The following is a 25,363-nucleotide window of genomic DNA, read 5'->3' on the forward strand; positions in this document are numbered from 1 at the left end:
AATATTCTCAACCAGAAAGAGACTGTTTTGAAACATTTTGTAAATCCTCATGTCTTGACTTTTCCTGAAGGAAAAAGGAGTAAGGTTCTTGTGAAATTTAAATTATAAGAGTCAATGAAAGCATTTTTTTAAATATAAAATTAAATGAATTTTGGTCTATGAAACTTCCCAGAGACATTTATTATTTTATTTTATAGACTTAATTTCTTTATATTTCTCTATCTCTGTCTGCCCCTCTGTCTCTTTCTTGCTGTCTCCTACATTTAATGAAGAATGGATGTGTATTAGTCATACTTCTAGAAAGAGAGTCTACAGTAGTAAGTCTAGATCCTTTCAAGAGATTATAGGCTGAAAGCCTGGTATGCAAACAAATACCTGTAATAGAATATAATTTAAAATAAAATAGATATTATCTCTCCTCCTCTGAGAGATCACAGACAGCAAGCCATTTGAGAAATCAGGTGATATTTTAGATATTTATTTCATTTCCAAAAATGTAGGACATTTCAGTTCAGTTCAGTCACCTCAGTACTCTCTGACTCTTTGTGACCCCGTGGACTGCAGCACGCCAGCCTTCCTTGTCTATCACCAACTCCCGAAACTTACTCAAACTCATGTCCATCGAGTCAGTGATGCCATCCAGGCATCTCATCCTTTGTTGTCACCTTCTCTTGTATTCGATCTTTCCCCAGCATCAGGGTCTTTTCCAATGAGTCAGTTCTTCACATCAGGTGGCCAAAGTGCTGGAGCTTCAGCTTCAGCATCAGTGCTTCCAATTAATATTCAGGACTGATTTTCTTTAGGATTGACTAGTTTGATCTTGCAATCCAAGGGACTTTCAAGAGTCTTCTCCAACACCACAGTTCAAAAGCATCAATTCCTTGGCACTCAGCTTTCTTTGTAGTCCAAATCTCACATCAATACATGACTGCTGGAAAAACCATAGCTTTGACTAGATGGACCTTTGTCAGAAAAGAAATGTCTCTACTTTTTATTTGCTGTCTAGGTTGATCATAACTTTTCTTCCAAGGAGCAAGCAGTTTTTAATTTTATGGCTGCAGTCACCATCTGCAGTGATCTTGGAGCTCCCCAAAATAAAGTCTGTCACTGTTTCCATTGTTTCCCCATCTATTTGCCATGAAGTAATGGGACCAGATGTTATGATCTTAGTTTTCTGAATGTTGAGCTAAAAGCCAACTTTTTCATTCTCATATTTCACTTTCATCAAGAGGCTCTTTAGTTCTTCTTCGCTTTCTGCTATAAGGGTGGTGTCATCCATGGATCTGAGGTTATTTATGTTTCTTCTGGCAACCTAGATTCCAGCTTGTTCTTCATCCAGCCCAGTATTTCTGCATATAAGTTAAATAAACAGGGTGAAAGTATACAGTCTTGACATACTCCTTTACCAATTTGGAACCAGTCTGTTGTTCCATGTCTAGTTCTAACTCTTGCTTCTTGATCTGCCTACAGATTTCTCAGGTGGAAGGTATGGTGGTCTGGTGTTCCCGTCTCTTGAAGTATTTTCCACAGTTTGTTGTGATCCACACAGTCAAAGGCTTTGACAGAATCAAAAAAGCAGAAGTAAATATTTTTCTGGAACTCTCTTGCTTTTTCAATGATCCAATGAATGTTGGCAATTTGATCTCTGGTTCCTCTGCCTTTTCTAAACCCAACTTGAACATCTAGAAATTCATGGCTCAAGTACTTTTGAAGCCTGGCTTGGAGAATTTTGAGCATTGCTTTGCTAGTATGTGAGATGAGTGCAATTGTGGGATACTTTGAACATTCTTTTGTCCTTCTTAATTTGCATTGCCCTTCTTAAGAATTGGAATGAAAACTGACCTTTTCCAGTCCTTTGGCCACTGCTGAGTTTTCCAAATTTGCTGGCCTACTGAGTGCAGCGCTTTCACAGCATCGTCATTTAGTATTTGAATTGACTCAGCAGACGCCCGCCTGTGCCTCGGGCCGAGTCGTGGGTGCAGGGCAGCCCGCTCAGCTCCTTGGCTGTGGCTCTTATCAGGCAGGCAGCCGGGGCGCCCCTCCTGGAGGAGGAGGAGGAGAAGCAGGAGGAAGGCGGCGGGAGGAGGAGTTGCGGAGAGGATGCCCGAGCGTGGCAGTCGCGCCGGTGCCGGGCGAGGAAGTGGAACGGCTGCCATCGGAACGTCACGGTTGGAGACTATGTTTGGGGAGCCGTGGTTATTCCATTGTCCTTGGGAACAGGCTCTTAAGTAGCAGAGAGCGGGGAACAAAGAAGAGACCACATCTCTGAAGGCCTGGGAGCCGAAGCCGTCTGAGCTCAGTAAACCCCTGCAGGCGTCACCATGCTGTCCTGAAATCTTCCACCAGATTAATTCCACGTTTTTACCAGAATGAATTATGCAGCAGAAGTCTCCCGTAGTTTAGATTAAGCAGATCATCTTGCTGAATCAGGGATGTGACCACAGGCGAGTGCTGTGAACTCTGCCTCGGCTTCCCCACTCATACAGAGCGGGTACTACTGTTGTTCCTCCCACCTTTAGCCTCAAGCACCTGCGTAGCTTTATCTGGGCAGCATTTTTAAGGACATCACTTTTATGAACACGTTGAAACCTCACCGCTAACTTGGATGATGGACACCAATACCTCTAAGACCACACAACTGACGAAGCTGGGAGGCAGGTGAGCCAGAGCAGTCTGGCTCCGGACAGTCTGACTCCAGAGGGAAAATGAAGCTGGAAAAACCCATGGATGCAGCCTTCCCTGCAGTCTGCCCAGATGTTCGAGGATAATATACCCGAGAGAAACTGAGTTCCTCGGATCAGGCAACTAGTCAGATTGAAGAAAATCAGTCTTAAGACCTTCCTGAAATCTTTCAACTTGAACAAAGATGACGCAGAATTCATGGCCGTACAACAGCCAGCACTAGCCAGCAACTTCAGGGAAGAGGAGTCCTTGTTTGGGACCTGCTACTGGAAGGAGATGGCCGGCTGTGATCTCCACGGTGAAGATGAAATGGGCAAGAATCGATCCAAGAGCGAGCCTCCTGGGCACGCTGCAAAGACCGCTAAGCGCCAAGCAGAAGGCAGAGGGCAAGGGCTGCGCGGCGTCGGGAGCTCAGTGGACGAGGACGAGCTCTCGTTGTCGTCGGCGCCCCTGGTGTTCAGGACTTGCGGCCACCGAGGCCTGCGCACGCCACATCACCGTGCGGCCACCACTACACCCCAGGCCCTGGCCGCTGCGCCCCACCGCCTCGGAGGAGATGTGCATCCAGAGGGACGTGCAGGTCAAGGCGCTGGTGCACTCGCCCGACCCAGCCTGGCCCTCAATGGCGTGCGCAAGGGCTTCAGCGACCTCCGCCAGGCTGACCCCTTGTGCCTGGAGCTTCCAGACCCGCTCGGGAGCCCCGTGTCCCCGGCCGGGGACCTGAGCCTCTGCCTGGGCGAACACGTGCCTGTCGTCCTTGGACTGCTGGCTCAGGACCTCAACAGGTACACTGTGCCTTTGGATGACTCCTCCCCCGTGGAGGCCTCTGCCATCCCACCCCCGGCTGCCGGGGCCCCTTCCGCGGCCACCACCATGAGGACTACAAGGATCCGGCCCACCCGGACCTCATCGTGGCCCCCGAGCTCTTAGCCGACCAGCGGTGGGCGGCCGGCTGATGGGCCCCTCGGGGGTCGTGCTGCTGAGCTTGCGGTCGGCCCGGGTGGGCCCCGAACCCCGCCCCGCCCCCACCAACACGCACACACACACCGCCGCTCCCTCCCCTGCATTCTGATCTGAGCCAAAGGAACCTCGCGGGGCTGGCCTGCCCAGGCGCCCACGTGGCTGAGAGCGTGTGCTGCCACTTGAATTTCGACCCCAGCTCGGCCCCAGGGGTATCTGACTCGGTGCAAAGCAGGGGCCCCACGGTGGTGACCAGCCTGGCGGAGGAGCTCAAGAAGCTGGCGGGGCACTGGGGGCCCATCACACGCTGGGAGGCGGAGGGCAAGTTGGTCAACGTGCCTGATGGCTCCTTCCTGCTGAGGGAGAGCTCCGACGACCGCCACCTTCTCAGCAAGAGCTTCCGCTCCCACCGCAGGACCCTCCACACCAGAATGGAACACTCCAACGGCAGGCTTAGATTCGACGAGCAGCTCGGACGTGGAGGGACCCGGTCCATCGTGGACCTGATGGAGCGCTCCATCGGGGACTCGGAGAACAGGGCCTTCTGACCCTCGGGCTCGCGCCGGCTGGGCTCCGCCACCCACCCGGTGCCGCTCACCAGCCCCGTGTCGCGCTTCCCACAGCTGCCCTCCCTGCAGGGCCTGTGCCGCTTCGTCATCCGCCAGTACATCCGGATAGACCTGATCCAGAAGCTGCCCCCGTCCAACAAAATGAAGCATTACTTACAGAAGCACCGCCGAGAGAGGACTGCAGCCCGGCATCGTGCATTCGGAGTAAGAGAGACTGAGATGCAATTTACAGACTTCGCGATTAGAATCTTTAGAGGCCGTATTATTTCAGTTTTATGTGGAAGAGTATCCAGTTCGTTTAGGGCTGGAGAACTGTCCGCGAGGTGTCTTGGGTTTATTTTGTTTCTTTAGAAAGGGAAGTCTTGAGGTTTGAGGAAGTGTGAAGTCTCTTCCATCAATGTGCAGAATAATCACAATGTGAATGATCACTCTCCTTACTCACCCACCCCTAGTCCTTTGCTGCTATCCACTGTGATTTTATGCATTAAAAGCACATTTCATGTGTATCCAATCCTGAGTAAATTTGAATGAAACTTATGGAATGAACCTGTTATGTCTCTCTTTCAATGGACCATCTTCAAAGATAGTGTTGAGTCAGCATAGCCGTGTGATTAATCACAGAGTTTATACCTACACCAAAAATGATTTTTAATTTCATGCTCTACAAAGGTTTATTTAGAATTGTGAACCGACATAACCTGGGGTAATGGAACGCAGGTCTGCTACATATCTTTCTGCCACATTCATTTCTAAATTATGTTTGATGTTTTGCAGTCTTTTGGTTCTGAGAAGTTGGATTTTTCTGTTGCCTTCATTTTCATATCGTGGTTTGTCTGTTTTAATAAGCTGCCTTACATTAAAAAGTTGTAAAGAAATGTGCACCATCAATTTTAAAATTGTTGCCTTTTCTGTCATTAAACTCTGGTACAAATTGTCATAACATATAAAGACCTATGAAACTAGAACTATTAAAGAAATTATTAGATGATCTTAGTTTCCTGTGATAAGCAATTTTTTGTTATCTATACTTTCCTCTGGTGAAATGTTTTATCTATGATTTCTTTAGCTTAGACAACACTGTCTTGGGTGAACTTGATGGAGAAATGCTTTTCATAAATGGATGAGATACTCTTGCAACATTAAAATCTATAAAGTTAAAAAAAATAGCTCAACTGGAATTCCATAACCTCCACTAGCTTTGTTCTTATTGATGCTTCCTAAGGCTCATTTGACTTCACATTCCAGGATGTCTGGCTCTAGGTGAGTCATCACATCATTGTTGTTATCTGGGTCATTAAGATCTTTCTTGTACAGTTCTTCTGTGTATTCTTGCCACCTCTTCTTAATATCTTTTGCATCTGTCAGATTGATACCATTTCTGTCCTTTATTGTGTCCATCTTTGCATGAAATGCTCCCTTGGTATCTCTAATTTTCTTGAAGAGATCTCTCGTCTTTCCCATTCTATTGTTTTCCTCTATTTCTTTGCATTGATCACTGGAATGCTTTCATATCCCTCCTTGCTATTCTTTGGAATTCTGCATACAAATGATTATATCTTTCTTTTTTTACCTTTGCCTTTAGATTCTTTTCTTCTCTCAGCTATTTGTAAGCCCTTTTCAGACTACCTTTTTGCCTTTTTGCATTTATTTTTCTCAGAGATGGTCTTGATCACCATTCTTATACAATGTAATGAACCTCCATCTATAGTTCTTCAGGCACTCTGTCTATCAGATCTAATCCCTTGAATCTATTTGTCACTGCCACTGTACAATTGTAAGGGATCTGATTTAGGTGATACCTAAATGGTCTAGTGGTTTTCCCTACTTTCTTTAAGTCTGAATTTGGCAATAAGGAGTTCATGATCTGAGCCACAGTCAGCTCCTAGTCTTGTTTTTTCTGACTGTTTAGAGCTTCTCCATCTTTGGCTGAAATGAATATAATCAATCAGATTTTGGTATTGACCATCTGGTGATGTCCATGTGTAGAATCTTTTCTTGTGTTTTTGGAAGTGATTGTTTGCTATGACCAGTGCATTCTCTTGGCAAAACTCTATTAACCTTTGCCCTGTTTCATTCTGTACTCCAAGGCCAAATTTGCCTGATACTCCAGGTATCACTTGACTTACTACTTTCACATTCCAGTCCCCTATAATGTAAAGGACATCTTTTTGGGGGGTGGGGAGCATTAGTTCTAGAGGGTCTTGTAGGTCTTCTTAGAACTGCTTAGCTTCTTCAGTATTACTGGTTGGGGCATAGACTTGGATTACTCTGATATTGAATGGTTTGCCTTGGAAACAAGAAAAGATCATTCTGTCATTTTTGAAATTGTACCCAAGTACTGCATTTTGGACTGTTTTGTTGACTATGATGCCTACTCCATTTCTTCTAAGGGATTCTTGCTTACAGTAGTAGATATAATGGTCATCTGAGTTAAATTCACCCTTTCCAGTCTATTTTAGTTTTCTGATTCCTAAAATGTCAATGTTCACTCTTGTCATCTCCTGTTTGGCCACTTCCAATTTACCTTGATTCATGGACCTAACATTCCAGGTTTCTACGCAATATTGTTCTTTATAGCATCAGACTTTACTTACATCATCAGTCACATCCACAGCCGGGCATTGTTTTTGCTTTGGCTCCATCTCTTCATTCTTTCTGGAGTTATTGCTCCACTCTTCTCCAGTAGCATAGTGCGCACCTATCAACCTGGGGAGTTCATCTTTCAGGGTCCTATCTTTTTGCCTTTTCGTACTATTCATGGGGTTCTCAAGGCAAGAATACTGAAGTGGTTTGCCATTCCATTCTCCAGTTGACCACGTTTTCTCAGACCTCCCACCATGACCTGACCATCTTGGGTGGCCCTACACAGCATGGCTCATAGTTTCATTAAGTGGACAAGGCTGTGGTCCTTGTGATCAGTTTGATTAGTTTTTTTGTGACTATGGTTTCTATTCTGTCATTTTCTAAAGGATAAGGAAAAGAGGCTTATGGAAGCTTCCTGATAGGAGAGACTGTGGGGGAAACTGGTTCTTGTTCTGATGGGCAGGGCCAGGCTCAGTAAGTCTTTAATCCAATTTTCTGTTGATGGGCAGGGCTGTGTTCCCTCCATATTGTTGACCTGAGGCCAATCTATGGTGGAGGTAATGAAGATAATGGCAACCTCCTTCAAAAGGTCCTGTGCACTCACTGAAGCACTCAGTGCCCCCCACCCACAGTAGGATGCTGCAGGCCCACGCTTCTGCTGGAGACTCCTGGACACACAGGCAAGTCTGGATCAGTCTCTTATGGGGTCACAGCTCCTTTCTCCTGGGTCCTGGTGTGCACAAGGTTTTGTTTGTGCCCTCCAAGGATCTGTTTCCCCAATCCTGCGTAAGTTCTGGCAGCTCTATGTTGGGGTTATTGGTGACTCCTCCAAGAAGGCTTGTTCCACACTGAGGTCTGCTGCACCCAGAGCCCCTGCCCCTGTGGCAGGCCACTGCTGAAGCCTGCCTTGCAGGAGACATTCAAACACTCAAAAGCATGTCTGGCTTAGTCTATGTGGGGTCTTCTGGTGCGCACAAGGTTTTGTTTGAGCCCTCTGAGCATCTCTGTTGGGTACGGAGTTTGACTCTAAATGCAATTTCGCCCCTCCTACCATCTTGCCGGGGCTTCTCCTTTGCCCTTTGGCATGGGGTATCTTTTTCTTGGTTGGATCCAACATTCTCCTGTTGATGATTGTTCAACAGCAAGTTGTAATTTTGGAGTTCTCACAGGAGAAGATGAGCACACATCCTTCTACTCCACCAGCTTGAGATATTTGAATGACATTTAAACAATATAAACTTTTAAAAATGAACTAACAATAAAGATGAAAAAGTGCTCAGGGAATGGTGAGTAATTGAGCTTTTTTGGAATTGAATCATGGAAGTAGAATAGAAATGTATAAGCTAAGACAGATAAAGCATTTTGAAACTACATTGTGGAAGTTTTTATTCGAGCTCCAGTAACTTTGCACTTACTTCTTTAGGTAATGACTATCTTATGTATACTTTTCAAAGAGAAGGTGAGTTAATCTATTGTATATTAGAAATCAGTCTCTAGATGGTAGAATGAGGAATGGAGAGGCAAGAGTTTGGGGAAAGGAAAAGAGATGGAGAGATATTGATCAATCATGAAGAGTATCCAAAGCAAAAGTGTTACAGTGAAGAAAGAATGGATATGAAGAATATGAAGAATATGAAGAATAGTTTAGAAAGCTGATTCATTCATTCACTTTAAAAATTGTGACAAATATTAGGGATAAGATGTGACTTTCCCTTATTGCAAAAGAAGGTAAAAATATGAAGAGCAAAAAGCATGGAAATGAACAGAATATATCAATATCGTGACACTGTCACAAGAGTTGGGAGTGGAAAGAGATATTGACAATTAAGCAAAGACTTGGTTTAAAAAAACTTGATATGTAATACTGAAGAATCTGAATTTATTCTGAGGTTTCTTGGAGACAAAAAAGGTTTAAGTGTAAAATGACTTAATCAGATTTGTGTTTTAGTATGACTTTTTAATATGACTCAGACAGTAAAGAATCTGCAATGAGTGGGACCTGGGTTCAATCCCTTGGTTGAGAAGATCCTTAGAGAAGCAAATGTCTACCCACTCCAGTATTCTTGCCTGGAGAATTCCATGGACAGAGGAGATTGGCAGGCTACAGTCCATGGGGTTGCAAAGATTTGGACACAACTGAACAACTAACACTCAACAACTCAGCATGGTTTCCCTGAAAGTAGCAAAGGGTTATGTTTGCAGCAGTAATGACACATATCTTAAATTTATCTTTTTTTAAGTTAAAGAGAGTATATCAGCCTATGCATACAAATTTTGTAACACTATGTTACCACAATTATATCCTGAAAGCAATAAACTTTGCTTTGCCAGCTACAGTTTGGCACTTCCCAAGAGCTTTGCCAACAACGAAACAGCCAGAGTCTTTGCCGTCTGCCTCTGCAGAGACTCAGCCCTGTGCCGCTGCAGCCGTGGACCCTCCAGCACCCCACGAGGGGTTCAGAGTGGAGTGAGGCGCTCTGTGCTCCAGGGGATCTGACGGGCCGGTTCTGTAGACAGGTGGGTGTTTTCAGAGAATGATTTTGTGATCTCAAAGATTTCATTTCTTCATATCTGGTAAAACACTAAATCCTTTCATGGTGGCATCAGATCCTGTGACTAGCAGAAAATCTTTTGTAAAATGAGTGCTTAATGGTCAGGAAGATCCACTAGAGAAGGAAATGGCAATCCACTCTATTGTTCTTGCCTGGGAAATCCCATGGACAGAGGAGCTTGATGGGCTACAGTCTATGGGATTGCTAAGAGTTGGACAGGACTGAGAGATTAACACTTTCTTTTCACTTTCAGTGGTATTGAACTCCACCTTCACTGAAACCTTATATATTGATCTTCCTCCCACTGTCTCTTTGGAGCAGTCTCTCAGAGCTATCTGAGGTGCTGTGTCCCAGGCTGCAGTCCTCACTTTGCCCCAAATAAAACTTAACTTGCGGCTCTCAACTTGTGCATCTTTTTTAGTCAACAATCCTTATTGATAGTTTATGTCTAAATATTGAATCTATTTTTGTAAAACAATAATTTTGAATTTGATCAATAAAATCTGACTGTAAAAATATTTTCTACACATTACAAAATATTTTTCCCTAAACAGGATGAAGAAGTTGTACGATGGCTATGCAGACTTCCTGCTCAGGAGAAGCAAAATGTCAGTAAACACGAGATCCTGCTTTTGATGGAAGTACATTGAAAGGAGAGTAAAAAGTGACACACACAGTTACTTAGTCATTTCATGTTTAAACATCCACATTATATTTCATTAACAATGAATTCATAGGGGTTAAGGAATTTGCATTTGAATTGCTTATACTTAAAAAGTTGTATGACTTTGGATAAATGGGAGAGTTTTTCTTGTTGGAATTTCTTCCAGTGTGAAATAATGAAGTGGTCCATTCTTAAAATGACTCAATTAATTATCAAAGTTGAAGAAGTTGAAGTCAAGTGTTTGAGTGTTATAGAATCAACATGTATGCTTGATTGATTCAAATAAATTGCGCATATACTTTTAATTGTTTAATCTTTAAAAAATCAACTACACAGCCTTTACCAGTAATCTTAAATTACCTTATACAAAAAGAAACCCCCCAAAACAAAAAACAAACCTGAAGTGTAATAGAATAGACATAGCATTTCTTTCAATTCCTCTTACAAATTACTGTTATAACTCAGGCTCTGTTCTGATACTAATTGACATTACAGAGTTTACAATTTTAACATGGATCTTGATAGACCAATCCCACAGTCAAAATGAAAGTATGAAAATACTTTATTTAAAGTCTATTACTCTTCATGAAGTAACATGCCTAATAAAATAAACTTATTTTATGCCATAAAAATAATGTTTGTCACTGCATTGAAAAGGATTAGAAAAAGCAAGCCATACTAAGAGTTAAAATTTTACATGGAACAACTGACTAGTTCAAATTTGGGAAAAGAGTAGGACAAGGCTCCATATTATCATGCTCTTTATTTAACTTATATATGCAGGTGATACCACTCCAATGGCAGAAAATGAAGATGAACTAAAGAACTTGATGGGGGTGAAAGAAGACAGTGAAAAAGTTGGCTTAAAACTAACATTCAGAAAATGAAGATCATGGCATCTGGTCCTATCACTTCATGGCAAATAGATGGAGAAAAATTGGAAACAGTGAGAGACTTTGTTTTTGGTGGTTCCAAAATCACTGCAGATGGTGACTATAGCCATGAAATTAAAAGATGCTAGCTTCTTGGAAGAAAATCTATGACAAACCTAATGTATTAAAAAGCAAAACCATCACTTTTCTGGCAAAGGTCCTTATAGTCAAAGCTATGGTTTTTCCAGTAATCATGTACTGTTGTGAAAGCTGGACCGTAAAGAAGGCTGAGCACCAAACAACCCATTCTTTTGAATTGTGGTGTTGGAGAAGACTCATGAGTGTCCCTTGAACAGCAAAGACATCAATCCTAAAGAAAATCAACCCTGAATATTCACTGGAAGGACTGATGCTGAAACTGAAGCTTCAGTAATTTGGCCACCTGATGTGAAGAGCCAACTCTTTGTAAAAGACCCTGATGCTTGAAAGATTGAGGGCAAAAGGAGAAGAAGGCAGCAGAGGGTGAAATGGTTAGAGAGCATCACCGACTCAGTGGACTTGAATTTGAGCCAACGCCAGGAAATAATGAAGGACAGGGAAGCCTGGCATGTTGCAGTCTATGGGGTCACAAAGATTGGACATGACTGAGCAACTGAACAGCAACAGCAGCTGATCATTTCAAGATTGAATATGCTTAATGAGAACACCATGAGACTCAAAAATAGGGTATAACGTCTTAAGGAAGTCCTTTTTCTCAAAAGTGTAGACACCACATTTAGCATTGAAGTTTAGATTGGAGGCTGAATTTGAGTTTTATAAAATAAACACCAATCTTCATTCACCTTTTTCTACTAAACCCAGTTCCTATGGGAATCAACAACTTGAATAAGTTCACAGGAAAATGAAGCAAAGTTGCTTTGGCTAATGGTTTGTGAAAGAAGCAAATTCAGGGACTCATCTAAACCCTAGCTGTGTCAATTACATAGATGAATAGGTAACAGGGTATCTTTCAAAATGCTACAAATGGTATTAGTGGACTAAGCAAAGAAAACTGGACTCTGGATGCTGGGTGATTTGCCAAGATTTTGATTAGAAACACACACTTGCCAATTGGAATTTAGCATGGATGTGTGGTGTTTACATAATAAAATTTAAATATTAATTTTATTACTTGAGGTAAAAAGCAAATCATGCAAACAAAAGATATAAATGAAATAATTACATAGAAATAATTAAATAGGATTTAATATATTTTTCTTTAGCATTTATATTCTCAAAAACAGCAAATGGATTGGCAAAAGGATTCAAAAGATACAAATTCTAACACATTTTGCATATATCACATTTTTTACCAAAAGTACTAAATTCTGTTTGGATTAACTAGGCATGGACTAAATACTTCAGCTCTAATAATAGACATTCTTGCCTAATATTTTGAAAGGCACAAAACAAAGACTCCAAAGATTTTGCATCAGCTCTGCCAAGTATTAGGTCTTTGAGTTGAGGCAATCCGTTTAACCATTTTTGGTCAGCATTTTCTCATTGGTATAATGGGAAGTCAGTGAAATATTTATTAGAAATCAGTTTAAAGATAAATGTCTCTCTTAACTGAAATAAATGTATTCATTTAGAGAAGGTGACTTATTTGAGTTTTATAACAAAAGTCATTGAAAGATCACTGGTGTGGCATCAAAAATCAAAAGTCCGAATTGGTTGTGATGACAAGCTGAGCGACCTTGGGCAAATCACTAAGTTGACTTATGGGCTCAGATCTCTTCTAACGTTTCATGTTTCTCAGTCCATAGACAGTGACAATAAAAGCCTTCTCCCTCTTTGGCACGCAAAAAGGCTTACTCAAAAGAGGAAAGACTCTTTCCCAAACAGAGCATTCAGTGTGAAGTTGTATAATTTTGGTTGCTGTATATCAAGTCACCATAAAAGATTTTATAAACAACATTCATTTGAGTTGTAAAAATATCTTCAAAACGTAATTAAACTTCCTCACAAAACACACTATGCACTATTATATAAGAAAGTCACCATCTTGTTTTAGATGTTTAAGTTTCTAAATATTTCAAGGTGTGCTCAGTTTTCAATGACTTCCCTTGTGGCTCAGCTGGTAAAAAATCTGCCTGCAGTGTGAGAGACCTGGGTTCAATCCCTGGGTTGGGAAGATCCTCTGAGAAGGGAAAGGCTACCCACTCCAGTATTCTGGCCTGGAGAATTCCATGGACTGTATAGTCCATGGGGTCGCAAAGAGTCAGACACGACTGAGCAACTTTCACCTTTACTTTCAGTTTTCAACAGATGTGCTCATACCTTGCAATTACTTGTTTCTTGTTTGATCATGAGAAAAATTCTCTATAAGATAGCCGGATACATGAGACATTTGCATAAAAATTGTTATTACTATTACTATCTCAGGATTAGAGTTTAGGGTTCCCACACTAACTGCAGCTGTCCTGTTAATCCACCTTTCACAAGCCACCAGTCTTGGATGCCAAGAGGTAGTTTAAGAAATGCTACAGCAAGTGTGCACTTTTGATTTCCAGTTGGAGATTCATTAATGAACGCTTCTGCTTTCCAGCAAAGCATGTACCTGAGTCCTCTCTAGTTAAAATAAAGTAAATAAATGAATGAATAATAAATATTTACATAATGAAGAAACAATCTTGCTTTATTTCCTCATTTCCTAAGAACAGAAAAATACCCATTCATCTTGCTTAATCTCTGACTTTTATTTACTCTGCAGATACAATACAAGAGAGGACTGGGGATCTTTTTTCTCTACAAGAAGGGTTAGACTGTATGTCCAACAGTGAACAGAGGTTTTGATGAGACAGTGCCCTAGAGAACACTCGTGAGATAAAAGTGCAATTAAACATCATCCAGAGAAAAAGATGTTAAATTTACTAAAATATGAAAATTGATGTCTATACCATTATAGGCATGGCCTTACTCAAAACTATTGATTTATAAATAAGTCAAACTTAGACTGTCATATCTTGTCTCCATTTTCGTACTGTTCATGAGGTTCCCAAGGCAAGAAGGTCAAGGAGCAATACTTGAAACTGGACATGGAAAAACAGACTGGTTCAAAATTAGGAAAGGAGTACATCAAGGCTGTATAATGTCACTCTGATTATTTAACTTCTATGCAGAGTACATCATGAGAAATCCACGACTGGATAAAGCAAAAGTGACCTCAGATATGCAGATGACAACACCCTTATGGCAGAAAGTGAAGAAGAACTGAAGAACCTCTTGATGAAAGAGAAGAGTGAAAAGCTGACTTAAAACTCAACATTCAAAAAACTAAGGTAATGATATTCAGTTCCATCACTGCATGGCAAATACATGGGGAAACTGTGAGACACTTTATATTCTTGGGCTCCAAAATAACTGCAGATGGTGACTGCAGCCATGAAATTAAAACATGCTTGTTCCTTGGAAGAAAAGTTATGATCAGCCTAGACAGCATCTTAAAAAGTAGAGATATTACTTTGCCGACAAAGGTCTGTATAGTCAAATCTATGGTTTTTCCAGTAATCACATGTGGATGCAAGAGTTGAACCATAAAAAAGGCTGAGCATTAAAGAACTGATGTTCTTGAACTGTGGTGTTTGAGAAGACTCTCAAGAGTCCCTTGGAGAGCAAGGAGATCCAATCAGTCAATCCTAAAGGAAATCAGTCCTGAATATTCATTGGAAGGACTGATGCTGAAACTGAAACTCCACTACTTTGGCCACCTGACACAAATAACTGACCATTGAAAAAGACCCTGATGCTGGGAAAGATTGAAGGCAGGAGTAGATGTGGATGACAGATGATGAGATGGTTGGATTGCATCACTGACTTGATGGACATGAGATTGAGCAAGCTCCAGGAATTGTTGATGGACAAGGAAGCCTAGTGTGCTGCATATCATGGGATCACAGTCAGACATGACTGAATGACTGAACTGAACTGAGCCCTTCAGTGGAGGATTGCATAATATTCATTTCTATCTCCCCAATAAGCAACAACCTAGAATATAGAAGAATAGATTTTGCAAATTGTGGATAATCCATTGGTGAGCTATAAAATTCTTTTGGTGAATCCTGACTAGCAGACAGATTAAGGATGAGAAAAAAGAAAAAGAAGAAGAAGAATCAGAAGAAATAGATAGATAGGGATAGGAGAGCATAAGTCAGAATGTCAAAAAGTCAACATGCTCCCAATACCATAGGCTTCAGCTTTTTCTTCCTCTTCAGAGGACAAATGATATAGATTGACTTATCCTTTCAAAATACATATGTTGAAAACCTGCACAAGATGATGGTATTAGAAGGTGGGGACTTTACGGGCAATTAGGTCATGAGGACATTTCCTCTTGAAAAGGATTAGTGCTCTTATAAAGAAAGTGGAGTTGCTCAGTCCTGTCTGACTCTTTGAGACCGCATAGACTCTAGCCTGCCAGGCTCCTCCACCTGTGGAATTTTCAAGGAAAGACTATTGGAGTGGGTTGCTATTTCCTTCTCCAGGGTATCTTCCAAACCCAGGGATCAAATCCAGGTCTCCTGCATTGCAGGTAAACTCTTCACCATTTGAGCCACCAAGGAAATACACTCTTATAAAAGACATCTCTAATCTGTTCTACCATGTGAGGACACTGTAAGAAAGTATCATGTATGAACCAGAAAGTGGGCTCTCACTAGATACTGAATCTACAGGTAGCTATGGGAATAAATAAGTAACCCAGCTGTTCATAAGTAACCTGGTTTATGATTCTTTTTTTTTTAATAATACCAGCCTGAATGGACTAAGAAAAAGATGAGTCTTTACATGATTCCCCTCTGCATTCTTCTGTTCCACATGACAACCACAAAAGTAATTTCAATCTAGTGGATTGGCTAGTCTGGCAGAGCTAAAATAACTGGGTTCATGGATCTGGTACTTTGTTGAAGATGGCTATGAAGGATTCAGCTGGAACTGTTGACTAGACAGCCTACATATAGCTTTTCTAATATAACAGTTTGGGAATGAAGAAAGATATTTCAAGCTAAACAAAAACGGAGAGAGTTTATTTTTAGCAGACATGCCTTGTCAGAAATGCTATAAGATGTTCTTGAAGCTGAAAGCAAGTGACACTGGGTGGTAAGTTGAATGTACACACCAAAAAAAAAAAAAAAGAAGAAGAAGAAGCACTGAAAGAGACAATTATGTAATCATGAAGAAGCAAAAATACATAATTCTTCTTTTTCCAATGAACTAATTTTACAAAAAATATAAAGCAATATGTATATAATATTATTGATGTGCTTGTAATATATGGAACTGTCACATGTTTAAAAATAATGGCACAAAGTTGATGGGTAGGAAGAAAGTCCTGAAAGAAAGAATTAGCTCTATATGGTTAATCAAATCCACAGGAACAAATAGAAAGAAACAAAAATGATAAATAAGGAGTTTATATTATAATAACCTCCAAAAACATATATTTGCTCCTTTTTCTTTTTGTCATTTTAAATAGATATAAAATCATGGAGTATAGTAATTATAAAATTGGTCCAATCCACATGTAATAATAACTCAGAAAGGAGAACAGGAACATGGGAATATATGAGTGACATTTCTCTAACTCACTAAAATTGTCAGTAAAACCTCAAATAGTTTTGATAAGCTAAAATATTTAAGGTAACCCTTACAGCAATAACTAAAATAAAAAACTTTAAAAAGAGCAAACATTAATAATGGAATTAAAATACTACACTATCAAGCATTCATTTACTATGTAAGAAGGCAAGAGAGATCTGTTGTTGTTCAGTCACTCAGGCATGTCCTACACTTTGTGACCCCATGGACCGCAGCACACCAGACTTCCCTGTCCTTCACCATCTCCTGGAGCTTGCTCAAACTCATGTCCATTGAGTCGGTGATGCCATCCAACCATCTCGTCCTCTGTCATCTCCTTCTCTTCCTGTCTTCTATTTTTCCTAGCGTTAGGGTCTTTTCCAATGAGTTGGCTCTTCACATCAGGTGGCCAAAATACTGGAGCTTCAGCTTATAGTAAGAAATAAAAAGCATTCATATACTAGAGGGAAGTAAAGTAAAAAGATAAAGGCAGGAATAAATCAAATCATATCAATTAAACATTGACACTGAATTACTTAAGCAATGCAGTCAAAAAGCAGGGAAGTGGGAGACAAATCCCTGGCCGGTGATGGGACACAGCAGAGTTCATTTTCACTGTGCCGTGAACCAAAGCTGGCCCCAGGATGGCTGGGAAGTCTGACAGGGAAGGTGGATCTGAGGGGCTCCCCACTTTTTAGCTCACCCACCTTCAGTGATACAACCCCTGGCCAGCATGCTGGTTGAATCCTGGGTCTGAGGGAGCAGACAGTTGCTGCTCTCTGCCCTGTCACGGTGCCCTCCTTTGTGGGGACTTTCCTGTAAGAGTGCTGCTCAGCAAGAGGGTGCCCATCATAAACAACAACAACAAAAATGCAGAGAATGTAAGACTGAAACAAAAAAACTGAGCCAGTTATATGCTGTCTGCAGGAAAAATATTCGACTCAAGATACACCTAGGTTAAAACTGAAGGCATGGAAAAAAGATATGTAAAACACAACCGTGAGAATGTTGGAAGTGGTTACATTAATATCATAAAAAATAGACTTTAGGGCATAAAGAAATTAATAGACTTAAAGATGGATATTTTACAATAGTAAAATAAATCATGAGGAAGACATAACAATTATAAATATATTTGCCTGTTACTCCAGGTATTTCTTGACTTCCTACTTTTGCATTCCAGAGACAGATGATTTATCAACTGAGCTATGAGGGAAGCCCCTCGTAATGAAAAGGGCATCTTTTTGGGGTGTTAGTTCTTAAAGGTCTTGTAGTTCTTCATAGAGCCATTCAACTTCAACTTCTTCAGCATTACTGGTTGGGGCATTGACTTGGATTACTGTGATATTGAGTGGTTTTCCCTGGAAACGAACAGAGATCATTCTGTTGCTTTTGGAGGTTGCATCCAAGTACTGCATTTCATACTCTTTTGTTAACTATGATGGCTACTCCAATTCTTATAAGGGATTCTTGCCCACAGTAGTAGATATAATGGTCACCTGAGTTAAATTCACCCATTCCAGTCCATTTTAGTTTGCTATTCCTAAAATGCCAATGTTCACTCTTGCCATCTCCTGTTTGACCACTTCCAATTTGCCTTGATTCATGGACCTAATATTCCAGGTTCCTATGCAATATTGTTCTTTACAGCATCAGACCTTCACTTCCATCACCAGTCACATCCAGAACTGGGTGTTGCCTTGGTATGCTTGAGGTGAGGAAGAGAATGGTGACCTCCTTCAAAAGGTCCCATGCAGGAACTGCTGCACTCAGCGCCCCCAACCCTGCAGCAGGCCACTGCTGACCCACGCCTCCACTGGAGACTCCTGGACGCTCACAGGCAAGTCTGGGTCAGTCTCTTGTAGGGTCACTGCTCCTTTCTCCTAGGTCCTGGTGCTCACAAGGTTCTGTCTGTGCCTCCAAGAGTCTGTTTCCCCAGTCCTGTGTACGTTCTGGCGGCTCTATGGTGGGTTAATGGCGACCTCTTCCAGGAAGACTTATGCCATAGCCAGGTCTGCTGCACCCAGAGCCCCTGCCCCTGCAGCAGTCCACTACTGACCCAGACCTGCCCAGGAGACATTCAGACACAGCTCTGTCCCAGTCTCTGTGGGCTCTCTGGGTCCTGGTCTGCACAAGCTTTGTGTGAGCCCGCTGAGCATTTCTGGTGGGTATGGAGTTTGATTCTAAACATGATTTCGCCCCTCTTACCATCTTTCTGGGGTTTCTCCTTTGCCCCTGGAGGTGAGGCATCTCCTCAAAGTCACCCCAGCACCACAGAGCCCCTGCTCCAGCACTGCGCAGCCACCAGGCCAGCACCACCCAGCCGCTGCTCCGGTGCCTCCCAGCCTGCTGGGGTTTCTCTGCCCTTGTATGTGGGGAATCTCCTCGAAGTCGATCCAGCGTCATGCAGCTGCCACTCCAATGCCACAGGACTGGAAGAGGTCAGTTTTCATTCCAATCCCAAAGAAAGGAAATGCCATAGAATGTTCAAACTACTGAACAATTGCACTCCTACCATGTTAGCAAAGTAGTGCTCAAAATTCTCCAAGCCAGGCTTCAATAGTACGTGAACCGTGAACTTCCAGCTGTTCAAGCTGGATTTTGAAAAGGCACAGGAACCAGAGATCAAATTGCCAACATCCGCTGGATCATTGAAAAAGCAAGAGAGTTCCAGATAAGCATCCACTTCTGCTTTATTGATTATGCCAAAGCCTTTGACAGTGTGGATCACAACAAACTCTGGAAAATTCTTAAAGAGATGGGAATACTAGACCACCTGACCTGCCTCCTGAGAAATCTGTATGCAGATCACAAGCAAGAGTTAGAACTGGACATGGAACAACAGACTGGTTCCAAATTGGGAAAGGAGTATGTCAAGACTGTATACTGTCACCCTGTTTATTTAACTTATATGCAGAGTACATCATGAGAAATGCCAGGCTAGATGAAGCACAAGCTGGAATCAAGATTGCTGAGACAAATATCAATAACCTCAGATATGCGGATGACACCACATTCAAGGCAGAAAGCGACAAACTAAATAATCTCTTGATGAAACTGAAAGATGAGAATGAAAATTGGCTTAAAACTCAACATTCAAAAAACTAAGATCATAGCATCTGGTCCCATCACTTCATGGCAAGTAGATAGGGAAAAAATGGAAACAGTGATAGACTTTATTTTTGGTGGCTCCAAAATCACTGCAGATGGTGATAGCAGCCAGGAAATTAAAAGATGTTTGCTCCTTGGAAGGAAAGTTATGACCAACCTAGACAGCATATTAAAAAGCAGAGACATTATTTTGCCGACAAAGGTCCGTATAGTTCAGTTCAGTTCAGTTCAGTTCAGTCGCTCAGTTGTGTCCGACTCTTTGCGACCCCGTGAATCGCAGCACACCAGGCCTCCCTGTCCATCACAAACTCCCGGAGTTTACTCAAACTCATGCCCACTGAATCGGTGATGCCATCCAGCCATCTCATCCTCTGTCATCCCCTTCTCCTCCTGCCCCCAATCCCTCCCAGCATCAGGGTCTTTTCCAACAAGTCCGTATAGTTAAACCTTTGTTTTTTCCAGTTGTCATGTATGGATGTGAGAGTTGGACTATAAAGAAAGCTGAGCGCCAAATAATTGATGCTATTGAACTGTGGTGTTGGAGAAGACTCTCAAGAGTCCCTTCGGCAGCAAGAAGATCCAACCAGTCAATCCTAAACAAAATCAGTCTTGAATATTCATTGGAAGGACTGATGCTGAAGGTGAAACTCGAATACTTTGGCCACCTGATGCAAAGAACTGACTCATTTGAAAAGACCCTGATGTTGGGAATGATTGAAGGTGGGAAGAGAAGGGGATGACAGAGGATGAGATAATTTGATGGCATCACTGACCAATGGACAGGAGTTTGAGTAAGCTCTGGGCATTGGTGATGGACAGAGAAACCTCATGTACTGCAGTCTATAGGGTCACAAAGAGTCAGACATGACTGAGTGACTGAACTGAACTGAACTAACTGAACTCTACCACCTAACAACAGAGCCCAAAATGCATGAAGCAAAACTAAAAATTTAATGAAGAAACAATTTAACAACAATAGCTCAAAACTTTAATAACTCACATGCAGCAATGGATTGAATAACTAGACAGGAGTTCACAAGAAAATAAAACATAAGAAAACTTCAAAAATACTTAAAAAAATAAAAGAAGACATTTGCATGTCATATATCTGGTATCACATTTGTATTTAGAAAATATAAAAAAATACTTAGAATTTAATAAAGGAACATAATTTTAAAATGGGAAAAGTATCTGAATAGATATTTTTTCATAGAAGATATACAAATGCCCATAAACACATGGAATTTATTCAACATCATTAGTCATTAGGAAAGTAGAAAGTAAAGTCTCAAGAAGATAATATCCACAACCAGTAGGATGTAATTAAAAAAGCAAACAATAATAAGTGCTGCAAAGGAAGCAGGAAATTTAAAAATTCATACACTTGTGATGGGAATGTAAAATGGGGCAGTTGCTTTGGAGCACAGTTTTATAGTTCCTCTAAATGTTTAACAAAGTGTTGCCATGTGATCCCAAAATTTCACTCCTAGGTATGCATGAAAGCTAAATGAACACAAATGTCCACACAAAATTTTACACAGATTTTTTTAGTTCTATTTATAATAGCCAAAATGTGTCAACAATTCAAACATCTATCAGTTGAGAAGTGCATACAGTGTTTCATATCTGTGTAATGAAATATTCCTTGACATAACAAAGTGTGTTCTAATATATAATATGGCATATATGAATTTTTGTAAACATTATGCTAGATTAAAGAAGCCAGTCACACAAAAACATTCGATCTGCCAATTTATAGTAAATATCCAGAACAAGCAAATGCATAGACAGCTGAAATAAATTAGTGATTGCCAAATGATCATGAAAGGGACCAGGTAAAGTGTGGAATGTCAACAATAAGGGGGTCACATTTTGAAAAATTAGTTTTTCTTGAAGAAGAATAAACTGGAATTTTAATCTAAGCAGAAAAGCTGAAGGTATGCTACCATTCTCTATTCCCACGCATATTTGGAGCAATACTCTTCATTTTTAAAAGAGAATAATAAGTAACATTTACATATGAGTAATAGAGAATATTTTGAAGACTCTTTGCTCACTTACACAAAGAAATACAGAATGTGTTCTCTTAAGAAGCAGTCTAGCAAGGAGTCTCTGCTGCCAGAGACAAAGCTGCTACAGCTGATATCTGTATAGAGAATTGTTAACCCATTGCCTTTCCCTGATTTTTGTAATTCACATGAAATGGTCCTTTAGGTATACCAAAGTTAAAAAGTAACTTCTGCCACTCAGCTCAATTGAAAAATTTTCAACTCAAAAGAATATACCTTTTTATAAAAATTGTAAATATATTCTTGAGAAAATATTCTGTATGCATTCACACCTCCCTTTCTCCCATTTCCCTCCATTTTCCCATAAACCTGCAAATACCATCTCAAATTTATTTTCGTGACTTCATAATAAAAGTGAAATGGAATGAGAAAATGATTTTTTGATCTCACTGAGAAATATGTACTAAAACAAGTTAATTTCAAAGCCAAGAAAATTACTGTAATTTTATTTAATTGCTAACTAATGATAGAATGTGTTTCATAACTTAAAGAAATATAAATATGTGATTATTTTCCTTCAGTAGTAAGTTAAGGAAGATGGGTTATAGAATGGCCAAAAATTAGATTTCAATATTTGAAAATACCTTAGCGAATTTTAGGATAGATTGGTCTATATATTTATATGTTTAGCCTCCTCTTTTAACTTTCTACTTTGTGTAGATAAATTTTCATAAAGCCATTGTCAAGGGGGTGATCAAATCAGCAGACTGGCATGGGCATGCCATAATTTGATGTCCAGGGGTCCTGACAGTCTGGACCAACAGACTGTGGACCAACAGTTCACAATCATTGTTTTGTTTGTTTGTTTTGCTTTGTATTTATGCCTCTACCAATAAAAAGAATAAGAATATGCCATGTGTTAAATGACATTAAAAAGTAAAGACTTATTTGCAGCCCCGCTACTGAGACCCAGAGAATATTCCAGATATTGTTTATTATTTCACTCACTGCCTTATCCACAATGAAACTTTGCAGTAGTTTTCTTTCTTTCTTACTCTTTTACTTTTTATGTTGCCAAGTATTTTATTGATCAAATAGTTGCACCAGTCAGAGATATGTTGAACTAATTTTATAAATCTATTCTATTTCTATAAACAAAATATAGTTTATGAGACATTCCCAAACATTACCATATAGAACATCTTTTAAGATACAGTCCTTATACATATGACTTATATAAATAAGTTTTTTCTATCTTAATATATTCATATGTTAAATTAACTCTGTCTTGATTAATAAGCCTCACTATTGCATACTTAGAATTTCCCATAAAAATAAGGCAGTTGTTCAAAATTTTACTTAGACAACACTATTTAAGCTTAAAAAGCAACTGATATGCTTCCCTTGAGAGGTATATGGGTCAGAAATTTGTCCAAGTTCCCATTTCAGGTAACGAGATATCTAAGAAAAGGTCATTTGATTTTACACCAGAGATATAAAAACTAATTTTAATGATCACCATAAGCCTTCCTCTTGGATCTTTCAGATTCTTAATTCTGAAAATGAAAATGATAATAATAACAAGAATAATAACTCACTTATTATGCGTCAAACACCATTTCAAGAACCTGACACCATCTTATTTAATCTTCATGATATCTCTCAGAGAGAAGTGATGATATTGCACATTTTTCACCGGCGATTGAGGCTTAGGTATGTGAAGGTTGTTCATGGTGGAGTGCAGCAGAGAGGGGACTCATGCCGATATCCAGGTTTCCATCCACTGCACTATTCAGAGAATGGAATCTCATCTAACTTCAGAGGCCCCTGAGAGTTACAGAGATATCACCCAATGGTGGCACCTTAGAGATTGCGGCAGACTGTGCAGGAAGAAGATGACGTTTGGGATGAGGTCTCCTCACTGCTACTTAATCAATGACTGCACACGGTTCTTTCCACTTAGACCAGCTCCCCTAAGACGTCATCGAGGAGTCTTCACTTCTCACCTGTGAGCTCTGCAAACTTGAAGAAACCATACGGCCTTGAGAAGGCAGAAGCAAAGGGCACCTGTCAATTGTCCTGCTATTGCTATTCTTTCATATCAAGAATCCACAGAAAAATCTATCATTCTATTGTAATACGGGGAATTCTTGTATACCTGGTCAATTTATTCTCTTATTCATGGCAAGGCAAGGTCACTGGAATGCCAGAACTTGAAAGAGTGGCATGTTGGAATGAAGATACTACAGAATAAGCCTATGATTTAATGGAAGTCACATATTACAATGTCTATAAAGAATAATCAGTAGTGCAAAGAACATGAACGTTTGAGAACAGGACTTCAACTTCTGTTTGATCACACACCAGGCTCATGATCATGGGAAATCATCTGAGCCTCAGTTTCCTCGTCTGTACAATAGGGATTATAATAATAATGCTACACCCAAGTTTGTTAGGAGTATGATATGACTTAATGGAAGAAATGAAAGTGAAATTGCTAGTCTCTCAGTTCAGTTGTGTCTGACTCTTTGTGACCCCAGGGACGGTGGCTCACCTCCAGGTGCCTCTGCACTTGAAATTCTCCAGTCAAGAATACTGGAGCTAGTTGCCATGTTCATCTCCAGGAGATCTCCCCTACCGAGGGACTGAATCTGGGTCTCCTGCACCGCAGGCAGATTCTTTATCACCTGAGTCACCAGGGAAGCCCAGTACATAGCGCATGACTAAGATGCTCAGCTTCTATTAGCTTTCTTCCACCCCATTCACCCATTCACCCGTGATAGACATAAATACGTTACTGTCCTCTGGAGAGTAGGGCTTATGCCTATGCATGGAGATCCATTATTCAAAAGAGAGGTATAAGAATGAAGTGAGGCAGAAGGCTTAGTATGAAAGGTCTTGAATAGAGTTTCTGTGTCCTGTCTCTAATATGTTACAAGGACCTTAATTCACTGTAACAAAATTTATGATTCTTTGTTGCATATATTATTCCTATCAAGGCTGTATTTTCATAAGGTTTCAAGATAATAAATGCAAATGTTTCAATAATGCCTGCTACATGTTATTCTAGTAGTTCAATTAGGCTCTCAACACATGCTGCTTATTTTAATTAATTATCACAAGAATACAGAAAATAGAATTATTGTAGGTTGATAGAAGCAGAAATGGATTTATACTAGAAATAAAGCATTGGAGGATTTGAAGCCTGATACAGAAGAAGCCTGATACAGAAGAATAAAATAATGTTGGTAAGAGGACAAGCCTGTAAAAATGCTCATACTAGTCAGGATTCTCTGGAGAGAGAACCAACAGGCTAGATGGATACATAGATAGATACATAGACAGACAGGTAGATAGAGATTCTGCGGAAGTAGAGTTCATATAATTATGGAGGTTGAAAAGCCCCACACTCTGAGTTTGGCAAAATGGAGATATCAGTCTCATTCTGTAGTTCTTATCTGAGTCCATACTCGTGACAGCCAGGGGAGCTGGTGTTATAAACTTCTGCCTGAAAGCTAGGGTGCTCAAAGTATGAAAAGAGCCAATTTTTTATTTCAAGTACAAAGGCTGGAAAAGACTATATCTTAGCTCAAACAGTCTAGCAGAAGGTTTTCTTTCTTAATCAGCTTTTCTGTTCTTTTCAGATCTTTGATTGGATGGGAACCAAACCCATCAGAGAAAACAATCTGCTTTATTCACTCTGCCAATTCAAATGTTAATCTCCTTTGGAAGTACCTTCACAGACACA

General features: G+C 40.5%; 1 pseudogene; it reads left to right on the forward strand.

Moving 5' to 3' along the window:
• The first annotated feature begins 2,608 nt into the window (after positions 1–2,608).
• Positions 2,609–9,996, forward strand: LOC110150557 (suppressor of cytokine signaling 6-like; annotated as a pseudogene).
• The last annotated feature ends 15,367 nt before the right edge of the window (positions 9,997–25,363 follow it).

The sequence above is a fragment of the Odocoileus virginianus genome, chromosome 13 (genome assembly GCF_023699985.2).
Source record: "Odocoileus virginianus isolate 20LAN1187 ecotype Illinois chromosome 13, Ovbor_1.2, whole genome shotgun sequence".
In the NCBI taxonomy this organism is placed as follows: domain Eukaryota; kingdom Metazoa; phylum Chordata; class Mammalia; order Artiodactyla; family Cervidae; genus Odocoileus; species Odocoileus virginianus.